This window comes from Hylobates moloch, unplaced genomic scaffold, assembly GCF_009828535.3.
Source record: "Hylobates moloch isolate HMO894 unplaced genomic scaffold, HMol_V3 SCAFFOLD_1, whole genome shotgun sequence".
In the NCBI taxonomy this organism is placed as follows: domain Eukaryota; kingdom Metazoa; phylum Chordata; class Mammalia; order Primates; family Hylobatidae; genus Hylobates; species Hylobates moloch.
Window position 1 is genome coordinate 62,977,386 of NW_026652276.1, and position 8,428 is coordinate 62,985,813.

An 8,428-nucleotide genomic window follows, 5' to 3' on the forward strand; every position below is an offset into this window, starting at 1 on the left:
CCAGCCACCTAGTAAGTAAAGACTTTTTTCTCCTTTTCTAACTCATTTTAATAAAGGAAATTCTCTCGTGAATAAAATTATTTAAATTCTTACAAAAGTGACTTCCCAAGTTAATACATAAATGTGTGTGTTCTCTTAGGTATAGTTTTGTATGTTCATTCGACACATATTCTAGAGGAAATGCGAATTATTTTGTTTAGTATATAAAGGGACTTACTCTGATACAAAACTTCTGGGCTTCATAGCTGACCTTCAAAGGGAGAACACAAAACTCCTGAAATTATATACACTATGTGTGTACATGCATTATGTGCATTTTGCTTGGGGGAAGGTCTATAACTGTTATCAGATTTTCAAAGAAGCCATGATCTCATAATAATGTATAATCAACTTTCTACCTGTGTAATAAATTTCAGGTACATACGGATGAGGTCAGCCCCACCAGAGCCTACTGGGTACACAGGTTACCTTGACACCTTTCGCTCACTATAAATAGCCCCTTTGCATAGTCTGGGCCTATTTCTTCAGGGAAACTATAGACTATGGGTTATAATTAAATTATCTTTCTGGTCTATAATGTTATAATGTATATTATAAATCAATAACGATGTCTGCCTTTGTAAATGTTTCCAGTTTAAAGCCACAGATACATAAAACTTGTAAGAAGACACTTCTGTATATTGTTCTAATCAACTGAAATAATTTGAAATGGCAAAACATTCCTTTATATATAATACATACCCTATAGGCTTTTTAAAACATTAATTTAATACATATCTCTATGGGGCTTCAAGGAAATTGTTGTTCACTATTAGGAAAAAGAAGAAAGAATAGGCAGAATGCAGAGAATGGTTAGGGCAGTGAAACTACTCAGTATGATAATGTAATGATAGATACATGTTGTTATACATTTGTCCAAACCCATAGAATGTACAACACCAAGAGTGAACCCTAATGAAACTATGGACTTTGGGTGATTATGATGGATCAATGTAAGTTCATCAATTGTAACAAAAGTACCACTCTGGTAGGGGATGTTGATAATAGGGAAGGCTATGTGTGTGTGAGGGCAGTGGATATACGGGAAGTTTTTGTACCTTTTGTTTAATTTTTCTGTGAGCCTAAAGCTGCTCTAGAAAATAAAGTCTATTTTACAAAAAACATGAAAAAATATTTTTTCACTTCAGCTGATCACTAAGGATATGCCTTTCTCAATTTACTATAGAGAATGCATTTATGAAGATCCTGCTAATATATTCATGGAATATGAGGCATGCGGCCACCCAAATTCATGGCTAAATTTCTGAATTGATAGAGTAAAATTGCTAACAACAGAAATGCTTGTATTGACCAAGCACTGTGGTTTCATTAAGTTTGCTCATTTATTTTATAAATTTGCTGTAAAGCTATTAGAAGAGTTTTATTACTCAAATTATGAGGCTGAGTCAGAGTAGACTTTTAAATCTATAAATTAATTAGAACTCTATTTCTAGAGCACTGAAAATATCTACCCCTTTCTTTCAATGAATATATTTCCTTTCTCTATTACAAATAAATTGTGATTTAGTTCATAATTTGCCTAGTTTGCCATCATTCATCGATATAGTACTTGGACAGATCAGCCAATATAATTATAAATTTACTTCACTATCCACTTCTGGGTAAATGAGAGAAGCTTATATATGCATGTGATAGAAGAAATTACCCTTCATTAAAGCATTTTCTCCATTCAATACATTTAAACACATGCCCAAGCAAGGCTATAGTTCTCACCTATTTGTATTCTCCATGCAAAATTCTTTTTGCTTTCTTTATAATTTCCATGTGGGAGTTACCTCAGCCCAGCATTTCTGCTTTCTCCTATTGTTTTTCTTTTTGGCCACCGCTTTGTTCTTTCTACTACTTCATCATCACTTTCTTGATATCCTTTCTATAAGGCATTTATCAGTTCATTCTTTTTTTCCATCTCTAATCCTCATATGCCAGGTTTGATTGTTTTTTCTAACTCCATTCAGAACCAAATCTGACTGTGTCCATGTTGTTGGGCACAGCCTACTCCACCGCCTTCACTTATCAGTCATAGCAATTGGTCCAGGGATAGGTACAAGACCGTGGCTGAATTAATCTGGAAAAAGAGAGTTTTCTTTCTTTCAAGGTTTTCTGGGTTGGTAGTATTTAAGACTGTAGCTCATGGAAGCCACCTTGCCACACAGGAAGAGGTTGTCTGAGGATGATGCCACCACACAGAAAAGAACAGAGCAAAGAGAGTAAGAGAGGCAGATTCTAAAGATATTTTTGAATACCTAGATCCAGTTATGCTTGATCAATCCCTTGACTTTTCATTTATATGAAAGCAATGATATGCTTTGACCACTTTGAATCATGTTTGTTTTGTATGAAGCATTCCAATATCTTATTTTGTTTTAACAATTTTTATTTGCATTCAATAAGATATTCCTAACAAAATCCTACATATGTGTCATTAGAACAAGAGTGCATTGGTTAAGATACACCAGATTGCTAGAAATGGAAACCACTTTCAATCTTGTCTAAATTTAAATAGGTATTTGTTTGCTCATTTCTATAAAGTTTCAGAGGTAAGCTAGGCTCAGGCATGGCTGAGTTCCAGAACTTCAACTACTAGTTTTCCATATTCTAGTTGTCCACCCATTCCTCTTTTCAGCTTGACGTGATTCTCTCCCCTTGACAGGTTTTCTCCACTTGGAGATAACCTAACATCTGGCAGCTCCAGAACTGCATACCAGTCATGTTTTTATGATCCTTAGATAAAAGGTTATGCTTCCTCCAGCCCCAAGTACTCTGATTATCCCTTCATAACTACGCCTGAAAAAAATCATGTGGCAAATATATAGAGTCTGTGACTGACTAGCCCTGAATTACATGCCCACCTCTGCAGTCAGAAGGAAGCCTCTTGCAGTTGATGATCCCAGTAGCACCCCATGAATTTGGAACAGATGGAAGTGGTAAGGAAGCAATTTCCCAAGTAGAAACACAAGAGGTATAAGATTTCTGTGAAACACACCAAGTTGCCCACTCATGTTTATCTCTTGTCCTTCTCCAAACCCCACTAAAATGAAGGAATAACCTGATTTTTAAAAAATTATGGGATCGGAGGAAGTAAAGGGTGAGAGAGCTCAACACAATTCTGGAAGGCAAAAAAAACAGTAGAAGAAGAGAACCAATCATGCTGTTGGAAGATGTCAAAGCCTAAGGTGTGGTCAGAGAGTGACAACTGAAAGGACTTTGCGTCACCTGGCATGGCTGCGGGTGGGGATAAGGTGAGGAGCTGTAAAAAAAAGATACGGGTTGAAGTTGTGTGGAGTGGTCAATCCCCCCTGACTGCTGATAAGCAGAATTTCAGAAGTCTAATTCCCATGCAGCAGATACCTTCAATAACGCATAGTCAGGAGACTGGGATTCTTTTATGCAAGTCCGCCTCCGGTCCCCTCTTCTGCCTCAGCCTCTCGAGTAGTGGGATACAGGCCCGCCACCAGCCCGGTAATTTTTTTAGACGGTGTTTCACCATGGTCTCGATCTCCTGACCTCGTGATCCGCCCGCCTCAGCCTCCCAAAGTGCTGGGATTACAAGCGTGAGCCACCGCGCCCGGCCTGGGATTCTTTCTCTATAGAATTTGAATGAGAAACATTAAGGTCTGACAATCAGACTGGCAGAGGAATGGGTAGGATATGGGGTTGGTAATAGAGAGTTAATTTACAAGCTGTACATAGCTCCTCCAAACCCCATCCTCATTACTTCTTTGTGCAGTGTACTGCCTGAACTAGAATATGTGGATACGTCTAGAACTATAAAATCTTGCTTAACTACAATCTTTTTCTGCATCCTCCTTTTAGGAGAATGAGGTAAAAGAAAAACAATAAGCTTATGATATCAGAGAGTTATTTAAAACAAGAAACTGTAGTTCATTCCAGTTTTATGCCTCTAACAAAGCTGCACAGAAATTATGAATATTCTAGGAGATGCCCCAGGCATCACATGATCCTAAATCATCAAAACAACATTGAATTGTGTTTGGCATTTTGTACTTACTGAGCCAGGAAAGTGAAGTGGTTCAATTTAGAAAGGTTTTCTAAACTAATAGTTAAAACAAAGAGTTTTCTTTTTTTATTATACTTTAAGTTCTGGGATACATGTGCAGAATGTGCAGGGTTTTTACACAGGTATACCCATGCCATGGTGGTTTACTACACCCATCAACCCAACTTCTATATTAGGTATTTCTCCTAATGCTATCCCTCCCCTAGCCCCCCACTCCCCAAGAGGCCCCAGCATGTGATGTTCCCCTCCCTGTTTCCATGTGTTCTCATTGTTCAACTCCCACTTATGAGAGAGAACACATGGTGTTTGGTTTTCTGTTCCTGTGTTACTTTACTGAGAATGGTGGTTTCCAGCTTCGGAACATTCTGGTTAATTGTGATTTTGCTATGTATTGATATTTTATAGCTCCTACCCCTTTGGTCAGGAGCTACCTCCCTATCATTGAATTGATTAGTTTTATTTAATAATGTTTGATGTTTGGATACATTCAGCAATAACACTTGGAAATTTCTTACCAGTTATTTTTAAAGCCTTAATTTGTTTTTCGTTTTTGTTTCTGTTTTTTCACCAGCTATTTAGGATAAGAGAATGTTTATATCTTAATGTAAAAAATAAAAACAGGCATAAATAATATTTTATGTATAGAAATGCTTTCTTTCATTACTTGGTGCCTGCATCTCTAAATGTTTACATAGCTTCTCTGCCTTTATGATGTTGCTAAAGAAACTATGAGTTAGGAAGGAGAAAAAAAAAGTTGAATATCTAGTCCCAAGAAGGAGGGAGGAGGTTTCTATAAAAAAATTTGTGTGTTTGTATATATATCTACGTATGTATATATCTATGTATATGCATAAGGGTATATATCTACATACATAGATATGTATATATATTAATGTATCCATGTATATGTATGTATACATATGTGTGTATTTATATATGTGTAGACATATCTATGTATATGTATATACACACACCCACACCCACACATTCTCTTGGCATTATTGTGAAAAATCAGTTGACCGTAGACAACTGCCTATATAATATGTGCTGTGTGTATATATATAACTGTACAGGAGAAACAGGGTGCAAAGAAGAAAAAAAGAACTTTTTAAAAACCTGTAATTAGAATCATCAAAAAGATAAGCAAATAATGCATACATAAAATAAGAAAAAATATATAGAATAAGAAAGATTAAGGTTATTAGAAATTAAAAATGTTATTATCAAAATGAGAAATTTAATAAAAGAGTTGGAAGATAGAGTCATGGAAAACTCTCACACAGTAAAACAAAGAAACTTTTTTTTTTTTTAAAAGAGAGGGATAAAGCAATGAAGTCCAGAGGTTCAAGCTAGGAAGTCCTACATTCAGCCAAGATGAGTTCCAGAAAAAGAGACCAGAGGAAATGGAAGAAGAGAAATGGTCAAAGAAATAATAATGATAAAATTTCCTACAACAGAAGGATATGTCTCCAAGTTATAAGAGGCCACTAAGTAATTCACACTTAGTAATGAATTTAACAAAAGAAGTGCAACACATATTTTCAAAATTACAAAATATTGTTGAAGGAAATTAAAGAAGACATAAATGAATTTTAAAAATGCAAGATGGCTATACTCCCCAAATTAGTCTACAGATTCAACATCATCCTTGTCAGACTCTGGGCTGCTTCTTCGTAGAAGGTGACAAGCTGAATCTAAAATTCACATTGAACTTCAAGGAACCCAGAAGGGCCAAATCAATCTTAAAATAGACTAACAAAGTAGGAGGATTTATTCCTTCTAATTTCAAAGCTTACTACAAAGCAACAGTAATCAAGACAGAGTGGTACTGGCACTAGGATAGACATACAAATCAATGGAATAGAATTGTGAGTTCATAAATAGAACTGTGTGTCTGTGATCCACTGATTTTTGACAATGACGCCAAGAGTATTCAATGAGAAAATAATAATCTTTTCAACAATTGGTGCCAGTGCCATTCAATAGCTACATGCAGAAGTATGAAGTTAGACCCTTACTTTACATCTTTAAAAAAAATCCAAAATGGACCAAAGACTTAAACATAAAAGCTAAAACTCCTAGAAGTAAACATATGCATAAATTTTCATGACCTTTTATTTAACAATGATTTCTCATATCACCAAAAGCACCAGAAATGAAAGAGAAAAAAGATAAATTTGAATTCCTAAAAATTAAAACTCTTGTATATTGAAGGACACTATCAAGAAAGTGAAAAAACAGTCTCCAGAATTGAAGAAAACATTTGCAAATTGTATGTCTAATAAGGATGTAGCACCAATAATACATATTTTAAAATCTCTTATAACTCAACAAAAAAAAGAAACAGGAGGCAAAGGACACAAACAGATATCTTTTCAAGGAAGACATGCAAATGTCCAACAAGCAAATAAAAAAAAATCATCATCATTAATCATTAGGAAAATGCAAATCAAAACTATAAGACACCACATCCATTAGGATAGCTATAATAATAATTTTAAAACAACAAAAAATAAGTGTTGGTAAGGATATGGTGAAATTGGAACCCTTGTACTTTGCTGATGAGAATTTAAATGGTGCAGCCACTCTGAGCTACAATTTGACAGTTCCTCAATAAATTAAACATAGAATTACCATAGGACCCAGCAATTAAACTCAGGTTTATACACAAAGTATTTGAAAGCAGATATTCAAACAAAAATGTATAGATGGATGTTCATAGGAGCGCTGTGCACAATAGCCAAAAGGTGGAAACAACTTAAATGACCATTAACAAGTTAGTGGATAAACAAAATAGGGTAGACTGAGCTACCTGCATGCACTGTGCAGTGCCAGAGAGGTCAACCAGAATCAAGATGTCTGGCACTGAGGAAGCAATTTTTGGAGAGCGTGACAGCCATAGTGCTGCTCATGGCAGCTTGGTATGCTTTGGACAGTGCCAGTACACAGCAGAAGAGTACCAGGCCATTCAGAAGGCCCTGAGGCAGAGGCTGGGCCCAGAATACATAAGTAGCACATGACTGGAGGAGGCCAGAAGGTGTGTTACATTGAGGGTCATTGGGTAATTAATATGGCCAATGACATGTTTGTTTACAACGGCAGGGCACACTCCATTATGCAGCAGAATGTGGATTTTGTTGACCTCAACTATGGCAAGTTCTACATGGGAGTCTGTGCGTTTGTGAGGGTACAGTTGTAGGATGGTTCATATCATGAAGTTGTGGGTTATGGTGTTAGGGCCTCAAGTCCAAGGCCTTATCTTTGGAGAAGGCAAGGAAGGAGGCGGTGACAGACGGGCTGAAGCGAGCCCCCAGGAGTTTTCAGAATGCACTTGGAAATTGTATTCTGGACACAGACTACTTGAGGTCACTAAACAAGCTTCCACGCCAGTTGCCTCTTGAAGTGGATTAAACTAAAGCAAAGAGACAAGATTTTGAATCATCTGTGGAAGAGGCAAGATACAACAGCTGCCAACTGAACATGGCCCTGGGACACCCACAACTTCAAGATGTGACCTCCCCTTGCAGACCAAGCCACGTCGTGATTCAGGGGGACAAGGACTGCAGGTTCCCGACTTCTGAGCTCATCCACTATTGGCAAGAGAGGCCACGTACCAGCAGAAGTTCTGGCAAAAGCAGCTGCAGCAGCAGTTCTGGGAGCAGATGGAGAAACAGCAAGTCCACACTTTTCCCCGTCAGTTGAGAAGACTGAGGAGACTCTTGGAGACAACTCTGAAATGTGGGATGTGACTCCAGATGCAGGGGATGGTGTGGTCAAGCCTTGTCTAGAGAAGAAACCACCCCAGACCTCTGACACACCAGCCTTGAACAACCAGATGGTGACCCAGAACAGGACTCCACACAGCCTTTGCTGTCAGAAACCACAAGCAAAATCTGGACCTTGAGACCTCCAAACTTACAGCACTGACCAATGTATAACAGGAAACTGGGAATCTCATAGGAAGGGCCAGGATATGAAGAAAAGAAAATTGGATCCATCTTAACTGAGCCTCTGGCCACATCACTGGACTCTGTCGCAAAGTGACCTTGGAAAACTACTTTTTGGTCATGAAGTTGTTCATCACTCGTGGAGAATTACCTTTATTGCTAAGCATTTATCTTGCTTCATTGTGAACCTCATGGATAGGATCTGACTGAGAGCCCACTGCAGTTAGAGCTGAGCACTTTTAAAAACCTCATCCCACACTCTAGTTGGGAGAGGCTCTGGACAGATGAAGCACCTTTTCTTTGGCTTGTGAGGCTTCCCACTATTTATTTCTAAACTATTATATTAACACCGATGGACATTTTAGGAATCACCAATGGCTGCTTGCCCTCAAGCAATATAGGC

At 37.6% G+C, this 8,428-nt stretch overlaps 1 pseudogene; it reads left to right on the forward strand.

Moving 5' to 3' along the window:
* The first annotated feature begins 6,933 nt into the window (after positions 1-6,933).
* On the forward strand, positions 6,934-8,113 carry LOC116809511 (DNA repair protein RAD52 homolog; annotated as a pseudogene).
* Positions 8,114-8,428: the final 315 nt, after the last annotated feature.